The sequence below is a fragment of the Patella vulgata genome, chromosome 3, assembly GCF_932274485.2.
Source record: "Patella vulgata chromosome 3, xgPatVulg1.2, whole genome shotgun sequence".
Classification (NCBI taxonomy): Eukaryota; Metazoa; Mollusca; class Gastropoda; family Patellidae; genus Patella; species Patella vulgata.
The window spans coordinates 47,632,646-47,654,398 of NC_065881.2; the positions used below are offsets into that span (position 1 = coordinate 47,632,646).

At 35.0% G+C, this 21,753-nt stretch overlaps 1 long non-coding RNA gene across 2 annotated transcripts; it reads left to right on the forward strand.

The window, feature by feature from the left end:
- The first annotated feature begins 11,638 nt into the window (after window positions 1-11,638).
- Window positions 11,639-21,753, forward strand: LOC126815431 (uncharacterized). 2 transcript variants are annotated; one of them, XR_007677892.2, is made up of 6 exons: window positions 11,639-11,807; window positions 13,073-13,201; window positions 15,831-15,900; window positions 16,828-16,963; window positions 20,337-20,429; window positions 21,073-21,753. It is a non-coding gene; the product is annotated as an uncharacterized LOC126815431 (long non-coding RNA). The 2 variants fall into 2 exon arrangements; XR_007677893.2 differs by lacking the exon at window positions 15,831-15,900 and having other exon boundaries at window positions 11,640-11,807.

Below are 21,753 nucleotides of genomic sequence, written 5' to 3' on the forward strand. Positions count from 1 at the left end.
CCGAGTAATTGCAGAACAGTAGGACAATAAACCCCATTTCATTACTGTAACGGCCACCATTCCACAGTGTGTAATCTGTAACAGTGATTGTTCCTCAGTTTTGGTCTCTAACTGAGGAAGGTTTAAACTTATTAACCGTGATCAGTCTTATTAGAATCGACAAGAGAGAAAGAGAGAGAAATGGGGTTTAACGTCCATTCGACAGAAACTAGGTCAGATTGGGACAAGAACGTTTTTTGTTAATATCGACCAATGTATTGAAAAAGAGTGACCTATCAGGAAAGATATATTCTACACATCACATCCAAAATTTAAATAATTTCATAAAAAATATGAATAATTGAAATACTGAGAAACGGTCTTGCTAATCACCAGAAAGAGCTCTTTTTGGTCAATGTTTTATGTAATCATTTGGCTACTCGTGTGCCGAAAATATATATTAACATATATTTCCTTATTGTTCACTTTACCCAATACATAAGGCGATATTGACATAAAACGTTCGTTTCGGTGATTGTCTGTGAAAAGTAGGACCCGCTATGACTATTGTATTTGTTTCAGACGAATATGATTGTGTGGTTAGTGCTGGAGGATTTGGACCAGGTTTGATGCCGTCCATAGCGTTAAAAGAATTTATCAGAGTAGTCAAACCAGGTAAAAATATGTTATTGTAAAAATAATTGATTATACTATTATTTGAAATAAATTTTCACTCTGTGGCATATAGAATTGATTATAAAGGATTACAACTTCGTTTGTTTGTGTTGGACGTACAAACTTTGTTTAGTCGAACTACAAAAAATGCTTCTGGTCATCCAATACACTAACCTTAAAGATGTGTTATGTAAGAACTAACTTTGCCTATGGTAAGCCTTTCTTTTGGCCTTCAATGTTATATAAACTGATATTTTAACATTTATTCATATGGCAAGCCACATAATTTAACATTTATTTATTTTCAAGCCAAAAATCAACTTTGTAGAGCATTAAATCGATTAAAACACGATCGCCATATAATATTTCAATTTAATACACGATTGAGGTTTTGTCTTCTTGAGTGTGTACTTTTAAAATAATGTTCACACGTTGTGATAATTGTTTTAGTCTTGGCAAGGTGAGAGTGTCCATTTCATGATAACAGTGTGATAAAAGCGGGTCATGTGACTCTAGACTGATGTAACAGATGTAGATTAATATTAGGCGTATTTGACATATTAAACTAAATAATTGGGTGCACAACAACGTTCGTAGTTTCTGCGATCAGCAAAGTCTCCATTACAGTAATATACTCAGAATTTCCGAGAATTATTAAAAATGAATTATGTAAAATTTAGATAAAGAGCTGACAGTTCTCGTTATACTAGTTACGAAATGAATAATGAAAAGGGAGCATGTTGAAAGTTTCAGTCAAATTACTTTATTTTGACTGGAGTTATTGCCGTTAGAAGCACACTGTAGTCTCGATTGTCATTACTACCGTTGTTACAATAATAAAAAAAGTCTCGATTATCCACCGTTTTAAATAAAATCATAAATTACTAACAATCTGTTTAAATCCTGTCAGCTAGAGCGTTGATTATGGGCTTAGCTAATAAACGTCTAATTAATGATTTATATAACAACACTTGAGGCAAAACGGAAGATCTGCATTACGCAAATTTAGCTCATACATAATGCATCTTTAAGGAAAAAAAGTTAGCAAGATTGTATTTATAATATTTTGATAGGATAATTTGGGATTTGTGAGAAGTTGTTTTATGTGTACGAAATATGCCTTTAAACACAGCATTATTTGTGTTTAACATGCAGAATATTAATCCTTTAGTGACATTTAGCGATTGGAAACGAGTTATATGGGACACCAATCACTGGTTTATGTAGAATATTAAAGAGACAATGACAAAGCATATTTTTAACCGGATCACACACTCTGTTATCTAAATGATCTTTCTAGAATATGATCTGTTTTAGGTGGATATGCATGCTTTAGTTGTACAGAATACATCTTAAGTTTAAGTACAGATCATAAAGAAAAGTTCGAAGCTTTGATTGAAGAATATATTAGACAAGGCGTCTGGGAAAAGGTATCTAGATCTGTGGTTCAAGGATATTTCGACTGCAAGCCTGGAGTAGTATTTGTGTTCAGAGTCCTAAAGTCCGAAGTACAACCGTGATAAAGATACAGTTGCATTACCAATGCTGATAAGATGTTATTATGCTTTTAAATTTTCAAAAGGAGTCAGATAATAACAATGAATCTATTGCTCAAAGTGATAAATCGAATTGAATGTGCATACCTTGATACTGAAAATGTGTTTAATAAGACTTTGAACTCGTCTTTGTGGTGGTATTTCCTTTATTATAAATATGTTCTCAATTGTTTATAAACAGCAACAGATAAATTATTTTTTTTATTACTTTTTTTTAATGGGCCACCACGCCATCGCCATTTTGTTCACATATCATCTGGTCAGTGCTGATGTTACGGAGTGGGCGAACCGTGCGGTTGCACAGATTCTGTAACTTATGGCGAATTGGGTGGGGTGCTGGCAGTAGAAACTTCTTTTTTCTCCCGATGTCCAACAGCATCTTCTTATTTTCGCTTAGGCCCTTCAAAGCGAATTTTTCTTGTTTGGGTATGGATGTTTGAAGTCAAGTAAAATCGAATTATCCCTTTATAGTTATGAACGGAATACATTTATGATAAATGTATCAACTGCATCGACAGACCACAGATATGATTTTCAAAAACCTTCATCCTATAATTGTTGGATGATGGAATGGGGGTGGGGTTTAGGATTAAATCTGAAAGATCATCTATGTCTACAGTGAATAATTCGGTGTACACATGGGCGTGCACGTAAAAGATCCCTTGGAAGTTGGAATTCGATATAAGAGTATGCCTTAGTGCCACTGTCTGGACAAAATTTCCCTTATAGCACACTGTATGGCGTATATCCGTCTTCATTAGCCCAGTCGGAGCAGGACGTTAAACCCCATTTTATTTCATATTTCGTTTTTAGCACTCGTATTACGTGCGTTGGGGTGGTTGAAGGGTTTGACTATAAACCTCGTCGTCATAAAGTCTGTATGAATGTTGTGAGTTTGAACACATTTTTTTAAGATGAGGTACAAGGGTCACGGGTTTAACCTCGTGTCCCCTCTCCTCCGCCCCAATCCTAAAATAAACATAGGGACAAGCAAATTATTGAGATAAAATACTCCATATTGTTTAAAATTGTCCTGGATAATACCGTGTACATGTTAAATCATATTTATATCTTCCTATACCACATAACTGTCTCTAGTTGGAGGACGATTGACAAACGACAAAACTTCTATGCACGAAAGGGTTTTGATACAGAAATCCAGTGAGTTCTTAGTATATTTGGATATAATATCATAACGCACCAAACAGAAATAGTAGTATTGACAAGCGACATGAAATCTTTAAAGGGCCAGTCTCGATTATATTTTGGAGAATAAATTGCATATTTTTGTGTCAAAAGCCCTTAAAATCCTCTACCTTAGGGCCTGGCAATATACGTGATACGTTTTCAAACAACTTAAACTCGTCAGTCTTTATCTGGAAATGGAGACCGCTGTCCCAAACTGTATTATACAGTGTCTGGATAAAACCAGACCTTTATTTTAAAAAAAATAACGTGTTGGTGAAATTACCTTTCACCATGCACTGTATAGACCTCTATAGAAACGGCAATAGATTAAAAGGGTTACAAGTCAGATAGCGGTTTTGACGTTCACGTCCAAACGACTCAATATTTTGAGACAAGGTAAATACACCATTCCTCCATATTTTGGCGCTTAAATTTCATACGTACAAGGACTTTTATTTCTGAGACTTTGTTAAAATTGGGATGATCCCTTTAACAGTACCACCTTTAATTTTGCTGAAATTTGGTGTATATGATTAAGTTAGCTGCAAAGGTATTCCAGAGTTCAGCTTGATCGGAATAACGGGTTCTGAGATATATCGTCGATGTCATTCGAAAAAGTTCAGCTATAAAATGTTTTCATTTTATTAGCGTGTGACCAAACCTCGTATCACCATTGGCCTGATTGTGTCCGTTCACATTTTGTTTGTGGACACACAGGCCACAATTTTTATCCGATTTTGACGAAACTTGAAATATAGGTTTATCTCCCAAAGATCCCGGTTCCTTTCGATATACACGCATATTAGACCGTAACTTCATGGATTGTGGTCCCCGATTGCACGAAAAATCGTATTTTAAGCTTGTGGAACCCCCTCAAGGTCACAATATTTATCCGATTTAAATAAAACGTTAAATATATCACCCTTACACCATATTGACAACTTTGGCCCCTGATTGTATGAAATATCGCCTCTTCTGGTTTGTTTTCTGTCAATCTCTTGCAAAATGTGGGCACATCTTGCATGGCAACCGCTTAAGGTAGAGATTATCTATTTTTAGTAACAAAATAAGACGTATCCTCAGATAAATTACCTCACTGAACATGCAGACCTGTAGACCATGCCCCTCAAGTAAGTTACAATACTGAATATCTAGACCTACCTGTGGGCAACAACCCTCAAGTAACTTACTCGACCTACAATGTACTTGTGGCTATTATCTCTCAAGTAACTTACCTACCTGTGGGCAATGTCCACAAAATAACGTACCCCCACTGAACATCTAGACCTACCGGTGGGCAATACCCCTCAGGTAATAAACCGCCTAACCCACTATAGTGTTCGGATATTCGAACAAAACACTATTCGAATATTCGACTACTGAAAGCAATGAGCAGCCGAGACCTAATATTTCAGAGCTAGTCGAACAGAGCGTATTCATACACATAAACTAAACGCAACAACTAAGGCTACAACAAATATGCGTCCTGGGATAGCTGTATCAGTTTCCATACAAATTTTGGTGATTAGTTATACAGCGGAGTCAATATTGGAAATAAATCAAGATGGCCGTCAGTTTTGCCGTGAAAATTCAAATTTTACAAAATATACGTTTTTGGGGTAGATGATTCCAATATCTTATTTTGGTGGAAGATATCCACTTGGAGAATGACGGATTAAAGATACTGGAGTCTGGCCTACAGCAAGTATCAACTAAATTTTATTTGGACTCTCTGGACTACCACTGGCCCCACTAACAACTCAATGCGGAGGCATTGTAGCAGGCATGTCGAACATGGCCACTCGTAGCTCACTGCCGGGGAGGGACAACTTTATACACAAAACAAATTGCAAAAGAAAACAATGCAGTTTGGTTCAATGATACATCAGACAACATCATACTCAAATTCGACTGATTTCAGCCATGGCGAAATAGCGTAATTAACATAACTCAATATGGCGGTCTTCAGGATGTTTCGGAGAGTGATATCTCGTAACCAGTGTGTTTTTGTGGTGAAAAAATAACAAAAAAAAAACCCCAACAAAAATGTATTTTTCACATGGACGGCTAATGGCTGCCAAATTTGGTAATAAAAGGCCCATTTCCCCATATAACTAGCGAGAATCTCGTAAGATGTGACTTTTACTGTGTCTTTTATATGGGCTTTGATGTCTCTGAATTTAAAGATAATTTCAAAAATCAAAAATGGTAGCAATTCAAAATGACAGCCAAAATGGAATTAAAAAAGACGGAATTTAAGTTAATCGTCTTTTTATCCTGTTGAATATGCCTTGTAATCACATGAATTTCGAGAATCCTTGATGGTAGAAACTCCAAATTGCCGCCAAAATGAAATTCAAAATGGCGGAATTGGCATTAATCGTAATAAAATGGCATTTTTTCCATATAACCAGCGAAAATATCGTAAGATATAACCTTTACTATGGCTTTTATATGGTTTTTGATGTCTATGAATTTAAAGATAGATTTCGAAAATCCAGCATGTCAGCAATTTAATATTCAATCAAAAATGGCGGATTTTAAGTTAATCTTCATTTTTATGATGGATATGACTTGTAGCATGTCATTTACGTGGTTGGCGATGACGCTGGGTTCAATTCTTATCTCAAATATCAATGATTGCAAGAATTCAAAATGAAATCCAAAATGGAGGAATTTTATTTAATCGTCATTTGTTTCCGTTGGATATAGCTTGTAATATGTCTTATGTAAGGGTTTTGAGGTTGCTGAATTCATTTTCTACCCAAACGCCTGGCCAAGATGATGTGAATTTATAAAGATAATCAAAATAGAATCCAAAATTGCGATTTTTGTTCGTGTGGATATTGCTTTTAAACTAACGTTTCAGGATTACTGAATTCAATACTGGGTTCAAAAATTAATTTCCGATAATATTGTCGCACATCAAATTTTTGCGTAAGCTAGAAACACCAGGACAAAGTATAGAAAAAATAAATTTACAGTCAGTTTATCAAATGAAATTTCACCCCGTGGAGGAGAGAACCACACCGGACCCCTTAGATTGGGAACCCCTCGCGAGGCCAGTTCAAGAACCTTTCGGTCCCCGGTCCGTTTCTGGTATAATCTACACCGATAGTAAACACAGATTGATTTCTGTATGTTATTCATTTCACAAGTTCGTGCAATTGCCACGGTAATATTGTTTTTTGCCAGCAATGGACACAAGACAATGAAACCAGTGACGGGCTAGTCATTGCTCCGTGAGGGGAACGACGGGGTTCTCTCCAACCAGACTCGATTTCTTTTAATAACCCGACTATAAATGGTGCTTTCTAGAGTACGTCCTGGTGTTTTTAGCTGATGCATATCTTAAAAATGCATAAAAAACGACGTAAATTCATCACTACGCAAAAACATTAACCAGTTAAAGGACCCCTGAAACTATCATACTCTAGTTCAGTCCATCCCTGAAAAGGGAGGGGAAAGATAGGACGTTAACACATTTTGCAATTTCCCGCATTACTTGATTACTTTAATTATCAGTAAAAATCAGACGTATAAAACGATAAATGGTATATTACTTCACAGTTATAAAATAATGTTTTCTTTTAAGCCAATGAACAATTTATTGTTACGTCATATAGAAAGATATGGTGTTAAAACGTGTTGCAAATTTCCATTTTACATGGTAGACTTAACTTAGCATATAAACAATTGGTATATTATTACAGATATAAAAAAATATTTCCGTTTTATCCAATGAACAATTTATTGTTAATTCGCGTAGAAAGATATGCTGTTAAACGCCTTACAAATTAACAATTGGTATATTAATCTAGTATTTTGTAGCCACGTTTAATCAAAAATCCCAATAAACAATTTATTTTTTATGTTGAAAGGAAAGTGTTTAAATGTTGTTAAATGTGTAGTTTCTTGAACATTGTATGTAGATAGATTATTATACGAAAGGTCCGCCTGGATAGAAAATAAGATTTTGTGTTGAACAGGTGTCCTTGGAAACAAATGGGTTCATTTACATCAAATATCATGTTCTACAAATTGTATTTGTCCCTTCTCAGCTAATTCCTGTGCGGAACAAACGTTTTCGTTTTATCGTAAATTCCAATACACAATTTAGTTTTAGTTCTAGGGGAAATTGCTACAGGTGGTAGGCCATATTTAAATGTTGTTTAAAGGAGCCAAGTCTTCAACTCAGTATCATCCCCAGTATCATCCACAGTCTGTGACATTGTAAAAACGACTTACTGGTCAATTTAAATTAACACTGATGTTGTTATATTACCGACAAAAGATGGACTTCTGATATCCAATACTTATAAAATTGGCAGACGATTCGCGTGCATGCAGAATGCCTTCGAGCACCATTTGTAATGAAGCGGTTCGATGAACGAGGCTAAACATATCCCATGTAGGGGAATACTACCGGTGTAAACTGGAATAACCAGACGGCAAAGACTGCCATTCAATTGGGACTCTTTGCGTATTTCGCAGTTTATATACATTGATATTACATTATTATATGCGTTGTGACCCATTTGTGTCCATTCCTAGGTGCCAAAGAATAGCGATTTAGCTCCTTTTAATGTTTATTTTCTTAAATGAACCTTTGGTTACTAACGGTCTATAAGATACCAGGGGCGGATTAAGAGCCATGATCCTTGCTCTGTAATGAGTTTCCACACTACATGTATACCAAGGGCGGATTAAGAGCCATGATCCTTGCTCTGTTATGGGTTTCCACACTATGCGGGGAGGGGGATGGGAGGGGGAGGGGAGTGGGAGTGAGTTTCTCTCCAACCGGACGCGAAATGTGTTTAAAAAACTGTATTTAAATGATACTTTCTATGGTATATCATTGCAGTTGAGAAAGGAACGCTAAACAGATGTTTGGAATTCTTAAATTTAATTTTAAAGTAGCTAAGTCTCTAACTCAATATCATCAAAAATCTTCGACATTGAAAACACGATTTATTTGTCGCTTTAAATCAACATTGATGTTGTGATCTTACCGGGAAAACATAACCTTCTGATATCCAATATATAAGACAAAATAAACATTTTACAATTGGTACACGAATCGTGTACCATAATGCGTTTCAGCGCTATTTGTAATAAGGGGCTCGAAAAACGAGGCTAGGCATCTTCCACAAGTCATGTCAAACAGTGACGCTATATTCTTATCTGGAGAGCATGTCCAATAAATACTGTCGGCGTAGATTGGAAAAACCAGACGCTAGAGATTGAAATTCGATTGAGAACACTGGGGTATTTCGCCGAACCTAACTGATTAGAAATTACAGTAAAAACAGAAACGATTGAATGTAAATCAATTTTTATACTTTCATATTGCATTATTGTATGCGTTGCGACTCATTTGTGTCAATTTCTAGTCCCCAAATATTAGCGACTTAGCTCCTTTAAACCCAAAACAGAAATCCTTAACCCTGAAAACCTTATTAGATATGTTTTAAGAGCACATCCGCAAGAGCACCATGCAGGGGGTGACGAACCTTGGGTCTAGGATTTGGACTAAATTATTTCTGTGAGATGGGTTAGTACCCAGATACATCCCCACAAAATATTAGATTGATTCAGGTGATACCGACCTCGTAAATTGGAAAAAATATATTTTAATAGAAAAATAAGCAAAAAATGGGCAATTTTGGAACCAAATTTATACCATCTGGGCTTTTCAAATTTAGTTTTAGGAGTCAGAATTGAACCCAGTAGCCTCAAAAACCTTATTTTATAAGACATATTCCAACTCATATCCAACGGAAGAAAATGACGATTAATTAATAATCCATCATTTTGGACTCATTTTAGCCGCCATTTTGGATTTCGAAATTAATTTTTGAGATCAGAATTCAACCAAAATATTAATGACATCTAAAACCATATGAAATCCAAATGGGAAGATAACGATTAACTTAAAATCCGCCATGCGGGCAGCAATTTTGAATTTCTACCATGTTGGACATTCAATATTCATTTTTAAATCCAGAGACATCGGAAACTTATAAAAGACATTGTAAACGTCATGGTTATACGGCGTCAATGCCATTTTATTACCATATTTGGCAGCCATTTTGAAAATTGGTTTGGTCAAATTTGTTGTATTCGGAACATTTCGCCTCTATTACCACTTTGTATAGTAAGATTTTAATAAAAATATATTTATTGTCCCACCACTTTAAGTTGAAACGCATTGGCCACGTGATACCACTCTCAGAAACTTTATGGAGATCGCCATATTGAATTATGCTTATTAAGTCATTTCACCTTGGCAGATGTTTAGGGTCACTCTACTTTTAAAATTAAATTGCCCCGCCTATATATCGAAACAAATTAATCAGATTGGTAATTGTTGTAAAGATGATTATATACACACGTTTTAAGGACATATACTTTTGCTTGATCTTTTTTGTGCTCTTTAATTTTCATTTCACTGCATGTCAAATTAATCTTTATATTATTATTTTTCTTATCAATTTAATCAATTTTCATATCACTGCATTTCAAATTACTCTTTATATTGAAAGCATTGTTCTCATTTACATTAATTTTCATTTCTGCATATTAAATTATGCATAACATAATGTTCTTATCTATTTAAATAAATGTTCTTATCTATTTAAATAAATGTTCTTATCTTTTTAATGAATTTTCTGATCGCGTGGTGAATTAAACGACAAGACACCGATGCAGTGAACTGTTAAGATACTGAACTGCCTACCGCCATCCCGAAAATAACGGTTATTGGAGGCCTTAATAATGCGGCTAAGATATGGTCGTGTTTTCCAGCTCGGTGATGTGTAATGTCGCAAAAATTACTGCCATCCAACTAATATTGAAAAGAAGTTGTAAAGCTATCGGGGTGGGGCCTGTACCGACTTCTAGAAGGTCGATGGTGCCAAAGGTTTTGCATACCATTTCTCTTTACCTGGTCTGAAATGCAAAATTAGCAGACGGTCGATTAGATCCCAGAAAATCAGGGACCGCTGTTACAGCAGTAAATTATAGAACTCGTAACCACTATTTTGTCGGCATGCCAAGACAGGAAAGGTGATGCCTCATAGTTTAAATCATTTTTCTTCAACAGGCATGGCCATCTTGGTTCAGTCATCGACGTCGACTTGAGAGTTGCCCCAGTCGAGCTGAGAGTGCCCCAGTTGTAGATCAGATAAGAGTCCAAATAAAATTAAGATAATTTAATTGTATTAGGCATAAGGTATGAGAATCATTAATCCCCAATCCCTATGGAAGACCAAATGGGACAATATTCATGATTCTTGTTTCTACATTCCAGTTTGAACATTTTAGACACGAACGCAACATTCTAAACTAATGATTCTTGTTTCTACATTCTTATGTCAACATTTCATGCACAAAATCAACATTTTAAACAAAAAAATGACTTTATGTTTCATTTTCGGCGTTTTATCGGTAACTGTTATATATCATTAAATATTAAAATTAAAAAATAATTTCTTAATTTTACACGACAAAGAAATCAATTCATTGCTTTCTGAAAGTATCTAGAAAAAAAATCTGGAATTTGAACTCTTATGAAAATATTTTCTACGTTTCAAAAAGTCTTGAAGTTAAAATCTTGAATTGAAAATGTCCAGAAAAATATAATGAATTATCAACATTATTACACCAGGAGAACACTATTGATTTTCAACTGTTTTGGTCAATAACTCCCGTTGCCGCGGTGGCTCAGTGAGTAAGAGGCTGACTCCCTACCCTATTGGTCCCGTGTTCGATCCCTGTATTGTCAGTGTTGGTGGAAGGAGAGTCTGTCAAGGTACAACGTAATATATAGTCGTTCGGGTGGGACGAAACACCGAGGTCCCCTGTATACATAGGGGGTTGGGGGTGGCACGTATAAGAACCGTTGACGGTTGGTATTCAAAATAAGAGTAGGCCGTAGTGCCGCTGTCCGGACAATATTTCCCTAATAGCACACTGTATGGCATAATCAGGTTTTTACTAGCTCAGTCGGTGCAGAACAGCAGGACGTTAAACGCATTAGAGTACATAAAAAATTCAATAGCGTACACGATTTGGACCCATATGTAGTTCATTTTTTTATCGTGACCTAACCCTTATCATATGTGTTTCAAGTTACATATCTACTGACTATCTTTACTATAAATATTGTCGAGACAATAAAACAATTAGCATTTGCTGATCAGCAGAAAGATAGATAACCGTTAGTTTAAACATTACTCTTTTGGGCCTTCTTTTTTGAAAATGGCATCCACAAATCCAAAGAAGGTATCTGAGTTTGAACATATCTTCACATCAAAGAAAGAATGTATTGAAAATAGGGAATCAATAACACAAGATGAGATGGTTAATACATATGATGAATGGGTGGAGAAAAATACATATGAATCGGTATGTATATAACCAGACTGTTAATTGTCATCAATAGAAACTATTATTTAATAACGACGCATTATGTAAGATTTAGATCAACAGATGGTCGTTCTCGCTATAATAGTTAAAAAAATAGATAATAAATAATATCGAAAATTCATTCAAATTACTTTATTCGGAGCGAAGTTTTGAGCAGATTAGATTACTATCGAAGCAACGGAACTGGACAAACGAGACTAAATCTGCACTATCCATTTTATTGTTAAATTTTAAAATCTCGCGGGCGTTCTAATCCATGTAAATCTCTGGCAATCGATCATCTATGGGCTTGGCATGTGACTAAATGTCTAGTTAAAGATACATTATGGGAGATTTTTTATAGAGAGTTGGCCATTGTTGCTATAACAGTTCAAAAGTAGATGATGAAAGAAGAATATATTGAAAAATTCAGTCAAATTACTTTATTCTGAACATAGTTATCATCGTTGTAATATTTGACTAAAAATGGTAGCGAAATGCGTCTTCACCTTCGCCGATCGTTTGATTGACAGGCGTTAACTCCACCTACATATCTCGATTATCAAGTAAAGTTTTCAATGGCATACGGAAACGCTTTACAGCGGCCTCGCTAAGTACACTCTATCATTTAGCCTCGATCTAACTGACGTATTTTCATCAGGTTACCCCTTATTTGATTTAATCAATTAGTGAAATCCTATTTAAATCCGAGCTGTAGCCGAGCCATCCGTGGGTCTACAGAGTTGATTTTGGTCTTGTTGTTTAAATAAAGATCTAATTTATAATTTCTATAACATCTGAAGCCTAAATTAAGACTTGCAATAATCAGATTTAGCTCTTGCATAATGCATGTTTAATAATCTGCTAGCAGTTGACCCGGCGTAGCACGGGTATAGCCTGCATGAACAATAAGTAGCATCTCTACGAAATCGGAAGTTGTATCTAAATCTCTTTTTTGGCACCTAGAATTGGACACAGATACGTCACAACGCATATAATAATGTAATATGAATGTATGTAAACTGATTTACATTCAATCGTCTCTGTTTTAACTGAAATTTCTAATCAGTTATGTTCAGCGAAATACGCGAAGAGTCCAAATTGGATGGCAGTCTTTGACGTCTGGTTATTTCAGTCTACACCGATAGTATTCTCCTGTAGGGTATGTCAGCCTCGTTCATCGAGTCGCTTCATTACAAATGGCGCTCGGAAGCATTCTGGCACGCGATTCGTGTACCAATTCATTTAATTATATTATATAAAAGGATATGGAAGCTAGGAGTTATTATGGTCCTCAGTTAACTGCTGATACAGCTGCTCTCATGTTCCCAGAACGTAGAGACAATGTTCGAATCGTAGACATGGCTGCTGGTACCGGACTGATTGCTGCTGGGGTAAGTTTTTTCTTGTTTAGAAATATGCCGTAGAATTTGAATATATTTGAAACACTTTAAGTTAAAAGATGAGACCACATTTTACTGAATAAAACCGGTTAACAATTTTTGGAAAGATTTATGAAATTTCAAAAACGGACAATTTTATTTGGTGAGCCGCGGTGGCACAGTAGGTGGGACGCTGGCTCGCTAACCTTGAGGTCCCGGATTCGATCTCCTTTTGTTGGCCGTGAAAGTTTATCGGGATTTTACGGCGTGACTCCCCTTGTCACTAATGTCAGTGGTGCGGAACGGAGGGCCGCAAGGAACGACGTATAGTCAAGCGAAAAGGGCGTAATGCGTTATCTCCAGTCTCTGGCGGAAGAACGAAATGATTAAACTGCTTGGTGGGAGGAGGGGGGGGGGGCGGCTTTAACGCTCTTTAGATCAAAAGATCTGTTATTGGGTCAAGTGGAGTGCTAAGGGGTAGGATCGCGTGTCCAACCTTTCCACCCACTGTTAAAGATCATTACGCGCAAACAATTAGTAAAATATAGCTGAACCATGTGTTGGTCCTGAAATGACTTGGTTTTTGTCGAGTGGACATTAAACCCCGTTTCTATTCAGAACAAACTGTTACTTAGAACAAGACGTGTTAAGTGTTCTCAATTTGCTCTCGTGACCCCTTGTCGGATGCTTTTACTACAGTGTTCTAATAAGGTCGACTATTGTTTTAATACAAAGCAGAATGTTTTCCAATATAAACTTTCATTCTGTTACATGACAATAGTGTTCTTAATAGCAGTAACCTGTGTTTTATAGAACGCATAATATGGGGACAGTATTCCATCTATATATATATATTTGTGACTGTCGTATGTCTGTTTGTCTGTCTGTCTGTTCGGGGTTGGCGGCTTCACTAGGTCTGCCCCGAGTCTGAAATTTGGGGTATAGGTGTAGCTCGGACCGGGGAGTAACATAGGCCAGGTGGCTTTAGTCTACCACTTCCGGTTTCGGAGTTATGACCCCCGAGCGAAGCCGGGTATCTGTCTGTCTGTCTGTTCGGGGGTTGGCGGCTACACTAGGTCTGCCCCGAGTTTGAAATTTGGGGTATAGGGGTAGCTCCGACCGGGGAGTAACATAGGCCAGGTGGCGTTAGTCTACCACTTCCGGTTTCGGAGTTATGACCCCCGAGCGAAGCCGGGTATCCTGCTAGTAAGTTATATTTAGAAGCCTTAAGGGGCGCTAATTTTTAAAATAAACCCAGATGGCTTGTCTCCTGATATAATGCTTAATTTTTGGGTTTGGAACCGGTGTCCAACACTAAAACTATAATTAACAGTTGACAGAAAGTTTTTCATAATCTTACTTAAGAAAACATCAGTATACCACTACATGTACTTTTATCAGTTTTGTTTTGTTTTAATAAGCCGAATGCCCTAATAACAACATCTATACTATTGCGATGGTTATCGTTCAGAATATAATACATCAAATCGTTAAATATTTCTCCCCCCTTATTTTAAAAAAAGAATGTTAATTTAAGTACTGTTTAAATTCCTCTAATATTCAATTTTATGATTCTTTATTTCACGTCATATGCTATAATTTCATTTTTAAATTAAATAACACTAATACGTAGAGTATACAAATGCAGTTGGTTTTCTCCGTCCATATACGGTGCTGGGGCCTGTTTCACGAAATTTTAACTAAGATAAAATCCAAATTTTAGTAATTTGATTGGATAATATACGATTGATTTTAGTGCTTAGTCAATCAAAATTGAAGTATCTACTAAAATTTGGATTTTATCTTTAGCTGAAATTTTGTGCAACAGGGCCCTGAGCATTAGACCTTAAAATCAAACCTTTCATAGGCTGCGAACTTATTTCATGTTCATGGTTATATTAGGAGAGATACTCATTTAAAATCATATATTTGCTTTTAAAGAATTTGACCCTTTCTTCAAATACCGTATGATGTTGTTCCCTTGGTTTTAATGATGTTCCCTTAGTTCTAATATTAAAGAAAATTTCAATTAAATTGAAAATCTAAATCACTAATACTTGATACTCATAGCTTTTTACAAATAGCACATGACAGTCTCTTAGTTCTTATAATAACAATTCGATTAAAAATGATAAATTTAAATCATATTAATAATTAATAATTGATCGCTTTTGTAAGGTAAATTTGTATATTCAAATTCTGTATCCATTATAACCTGGGTTATTAATACATTTCCAAAAGTTACTAAAAGAGTTTGTCCCCTAATATTTATGAAAATACCGCAGTAGCTAGTTTTATAACTGGATTTTATCTGTGGTTTGTCGACACTTGAATTTATTTCTTTAAGAGTTAAGTAAACATCAGATCGGATTGTCTTGCATTGGATTTCTTCTGTGTCATATATATTTTTTATTTATGGGAAACTATGGGAAACTACGAACGCCAAATATGAACGAAATTTATTTCATTCTTTTTAAACTTCGTTTCTAGCCAAAGGGTTAATCTGTCGACCGTCTTGATTAGCCCGGTTGGTTCCGAATGTTAAACACCATTTTAATTAATTTTATTATAGCCTAATTATAACCATTATTATCATAACATATTTTTATTTGCCTGATAATAATTAAAACATGTTTCACAGATTGGGTTGATGCTGGTGAAAACCCGAAGAACCAAAAGACTCGTGATCGGGTGTGACCCTTCGGGGACAGGTAATTCAATCTAAAACGAGTGACAGATTCGCGTTTTTCAGCTTTTCTCTTTCTTTTTTTTAGATCTTTCGATCATAATATAGATTTGTATATAATAATTTTCATTGCTTAATTAGATTACATTTATACACCCACATATCAGTGTGGGCGTATTATGTAATCACAAATGTCCGGCGGTACGTCAACAATTGGCTTATTAAGGCGATAATGACTACGAACCATATCGATTTTGAGCACCTCAAAGGCAGCTGTCTAGTCCTTCGGATGAGACGAAAAACCGAGGTCCCGTGTATAGGAGCAGAACAGTAGGACGTTAAACCCCATTTCATTTCATTTCATTTCCGCGACTCTCCTCCACCCCACCCCACCCCGTCCAGAAACCTTGCTAACTCGATAATGTTTTTTTCAGATCTGGTGTGAAGCCCTGGGGTCATGAGAGGAAACGCCCTGTCGATATTCAATGTTCCCCGACCTTTAGTTCCGGAGTTACTTCCCCATTTCCGAAAATATTGTTAACGCATAGTGGCTACATGTTTTAATGGGTTGTCTTCATATTTAGTGTGAAGCACTGGGTTCATGACAGAATAAATCTTATCGATACTCGGCGTTCTGCGACCTGCATTTCCCGAGTTTCTTCCCATTTGCAGACAATTTCGTTAAAGCATTATAGAGGCTATATTTTAATGGGTTTTTTTCAAATTTGGTGTGGCGCGGTGGTAATAAGAAGCTGTCTTTAGAGTTATGGCCATTGATTTTACTTGAAATGTACAAAAGCTACCTTCGGGTCTGTCCAAATATCTTGAAACTTGTTTGAAACCCTGTGGACGCGATATAGGCTATAGTTTTGGACGGACTGATTTGAAATGTATTAATGATTTATAACACATGTGCCTTTACTTTCATCGTATACACAACTTTTTATTTTAGATGAGAAAACATGGATTTAAACACATTGATGCCGTAGACCCTTGTTCCGCAGCCAAGAAAGTTGCTATGGATAGAGGTTTATATGAAAACTATATATTAGATTTTGTTGATGACCGAAGATTAGATATCAAGACAGGTAATATCGTCAATCCAATCTATAGTTTTAAATAGCCAGCTCTCTCTATTATAGTTCTACATAGTCAACTCTCTCTATATCTAATCTATAGTACTAAATAGCCAACTCTCTCTCTCTCTCTCTCTCTCATCTATAGTACTAAATAGCTGACTCTATCTAATTTATAGTTCTAAATAACCAACTCTCTATCTAATCTGTAGTACTAAATGGCTGACTCTATCAAAATAGCCAACTCCCTCTCTATCGAATACTAAATAGTTCTAAATAGTTCTAAATAGCCAACTGTCTCTAACTAATCTATAGTACTAAATAGCTGGCAATATCTAATCTATAGTACAAAATAGCTCTCTTTCTTTATCTAATCAACTACATGTACTAAATAGTTCCCTCGCTAAATCTAAAACACATATACATGAATGTATTTTGTAATTTCATGTGTTTTTTCTCTGTATTTCTGAAAAATATAACTGCTTTTCTTATTTCTGAAAAATATAACTGTATTTCATATTTCTGGCCAATATAAGTGACGAATATAACTATGCTTTATAATTGTAACAAAAATAACCGAGTTTTATATTTCTTAATAAACCCCAACTGTGTTTTATATATAATTCCAGGTTTTCTTTTTCTGGCGAATATAACCATGTTTTTAATTTCTGACAAATATAACTATGTTATGTATCTCTGGACAATATAACTGAATAACATAATTGTATTTTATATTTATTACAAAAATAATAGGGTTTTATGTAAATTACAAATACTCCATGTGACAGGGAGATATTCAATAACAATTTGATGAATTGGTTTAACTATGATTTTCAGTTAGCCTTAGGTCTAAAATGTCCAAAATTGGTTGATGGACTTTCGGGTCACTTTGCCAAATGTCAATTTGGCGGCCATCGTTAAAAATGACCGTCGTTTTTTTTCTTATTTGAAATAGTGCGAGTCGGGAAAGCCTTCATAACTCCTCAACAGATTCACCTATGGATATATAATATAGCTCAAAATGTTCATAATATAATGCTGCATCTCTTGGTAAATGATATATGTCGTTAAGTCAATACTATCAGTTGTAAAATAAAAGATTAATCTGAAAAAAAGCAACATTTTCGATTTTTTTTTCATGTCTGTTCATAAGTTTACTAATTAACAAATCGTGTTCAGACCCATATAAGCCAAATTATTCTATTTGGTAAACTAAAGTGATCATAAAAAATAATCTCTATTATGAGTGTCCAAAATCCACGATGGCGGAAATTCAAAATGGCGACCAAATTTCCTAAAATGGCCAATTTGTCAGATAATAGTCATTTCATTGTTTGATATGACATGTACTATCCAAGTGAAAGGGTGCTCAGTGTTGCTGAGCTTACAATTAAAGATACATTACGTAAGGTTTAGATAAAGAGCTAGCCATTACTGCTACAATAGTTCTAAAATAGATAATGTAAAATGAATAATTTAACAATTTCATTCAAATTACTCTATTGCAAGCGAAGATATTAGCCTTTGAAGGTTTGGCAAGACGCGTGCAATAATTCCAACCACTGTACTCGCTCCTCCATTTTTAGATTAAATCAAAATATGGCTGAACCGTTCTAATCTATTTAATATCGGAGAAATCCGATGTCATCAAGAGTTGATTATGACTTGAATAAAAACTCAAAAATTAATGCTGAAAATGATGTTAATGATAATGCTAAAAATGACACATCTTATTTTACAGTTATATAAAAAAAATGTTTCCTTTTTATCCAATGAACACTTTATTGTTGGTCATGTAGAAAGATATGGTGAATAAACGTGTTGCAAATTTCCGTATTACATGGTAGACTTTAACTTATCATATATACAATTGGTATTTATTTTACAAGTACAACAAATGTTTCCGTTTTATAGAATAAACAATTTATTGTTAATTCGCGTAGAAAGATATGATGTTAAACATGTTACAAATTAACAACTGCTATATTAGTCGAGTATTTTACAGCTACACGAAAGTTTACGTTTAATCGAAAATTCCAATAAACAATATATTGTTAAGTTGGTGGGAGAGTCCTACAGGTGGTAGACCATCTTAAATACTGTTTGAATGTGTATTTTCATAAACTTTGTATGCAGATAGATTATTATACTGAAGGTCCGTCTGGATAGAAAATAAGATTTTGTGTGAAACAGGTGTCCTGGAAAAAAATGGCTTCACTAACATCAAATATCTGGTTCTACAAATTGTATTTGTCCCTTTTAAACTAATTCCTGTGCGGAACAAACATTTCCGTTTCATCGTAAATTCCAATAAATAATTCATTTTTAGAGATCAATTTTAAATTCAGTGGCTACGAAAACCTTATATATGATATATCACAAGCCTTACCTTGCGTGATACTCACCAACCCTAACTAGAAATTCGTTTTTCGTTAAATTTTGGCGGCAATTTTGGAAATCGGACAGAACCCCAACTGAAAAGTACGTCACAGAAGAGACATAATCTCAAAATTGTCTTCAGGGACAAATTTTGACACAGAAACAACCCGTCCCAAAATATCGTTTCGATTGTGACACATTAGCTAAACGTTCACTAAGTTGGTGCCCTGCCTTGCCGACGTTCAAAATTTTAAATTTGACAGTCTACTTAAGACTTTTGTTGAGTTTGCGGCCACCGCTGCTGTACAGGGAGGACCACTGGGCGTATTTATTTATGCTAAATGAATAACTTAAGAAGACCACACACATAATTTGGCTAAAATTACTCTGAACATGATTTGGTAGTAAACTTATAAAATAAATCATGAAAAGGTTGCTTTTTCCAGAATAATCTGTTGATTTGGAAAATATATGATTCATTCAACAACAAGTATCATATAGCAGCAGGTGTAGCATTTTCTTGCGAACATTGTGAGCTACATTCCATATCCATAGGTCGATCTCTTCAGGAGTTATGAAGGTTTCCCCGATGCGCTCAATTTCAATGAAATAACTACGGCCGCCAAAATGGAATTTAGCAAAGTGACACGGAAGTCCATCAACCAAATTTCAACACTTCAACCGAAAATCATGGTTGAATTTATTCATTAAATTGGTATTGATGCACCAAAATTCCAGGTCTGAAGTTACTAGAGGGTGACGGCTGTCCTAAGTTAAAATTGATTTTAATTAAAATTGTCCCTAAAATAGTTTTGTGAAGCGTATCTTTTTAAGTTAAGATACAATTTTAACTTACAATATTATTTTAGTGGATTTTATCTTAAATGCTTAAAATCATTTTGTGAAACGCATCTATCTTAAGTTAGGATCGAATTTTAGTTTAAGACGATTTTAAGGAGATTTAAGTTTTTGTGAAACAGGGCCCTGGCCGTGCTTTATATTTCAGATGACTATGATGGTCTAGTTTGTGCTGGGGCATTTACACCAGGTCTAATGCCTTCCATAGCTTTACGAGAATTTATCAGAGTTGTGAAACCAGGTATAATGATATTAATAACTACCCAACTAAACGTTTATTTAATGAAAATCATTTGCCCACCTGGTATATTTAAAAGTACAAATAAAATGTTATACCGAGTTATTTGATGTTTATTTCAATTAGTGATTGGATGAATTCGACATGATTCAAATTTGTTTCCAAGTATTAACAAGAAATCGGTTTGTTGTATAGTGGAATACACGATAATTTCATCTAAATATTTCTTTTATAAACAGACCCAACATTTTAAAATCAGGCAGACCAAAGTGGCTTTTAAGACTGTAAAGTTCTAATTCACTATTATTCAGAGTCTTTATTGGCCCATGCCAATCAATATTGATGTTCTTATCTTACCGTTAATAATATTGGATCCTACTTCCGATGTAGACGGGGCGAACCAGGCGCGAGCGATTGTCGTTCTATTTGGACTGCTCACATATTTCGACAAACAAAACTGATTAGAAATTACAATGCAAGATTTATAACATGAATGAATGTAAATCAGTGTATGTATACTCATATTACATATTCAACTTTTTAACCCATTTTCGTCATTTTAGGTTCCAATGAATAGAGATTTACCTTTTTAAGCCTCTCCATATTCTCAATACAGCTTTCTCACATATTTTCTTGTATTATTCAGGTGGATATGTATGTTTCTGTGCACCTGAATTTATAATTCGATTAAGTAAAGATCATCGGGACAATTTTGAGCCTTTAATGGAAAAGTATGTACAAGAGGGTGCCTGGGAAAACGTCCTGAGAACAGTTATACCATGTTATTTTGATCATAAACCAGGTTTATTGTATGTCTTCAAAGTTTTAAAGTCAGAAGTTGAGCTATGAAACAAAAATCAATTGAAATCTTTTGTTTTAACCATTTTATCTGTATTTACTGAGAACCTGAAGATCTAATTAATTAGATATATATATATTTCAACATACATTATGCAAGAGCTAAATCTGCCTATTGCAAATCTTTCTTTAGGCCTAAAATGTTATCTAAATTATTAATTAGACATTAATTAACTTATTCAGACCATAAACAACTCTCGAAGTCATCACTAGCCTGCAATATTTACTGGATTAGGGTCCGATTTGCTGCTCAACTTCCATTCATGATTTATTTCATGAACTGGATAATCGAGACTATGTTTTTTCATCGTATCGACTTTAGTAATGATGGTCGAGGCTAGGTCGAATATTCAATCGCTAAATTATCGGTTCAGAGTGGATCAATTTGACTGAAATTTTCAGCAAATTCCCTTTACATTATCTAGTTTTTAACTATTACTGTGAGAACGCCAACTCTTTACGTAATCTC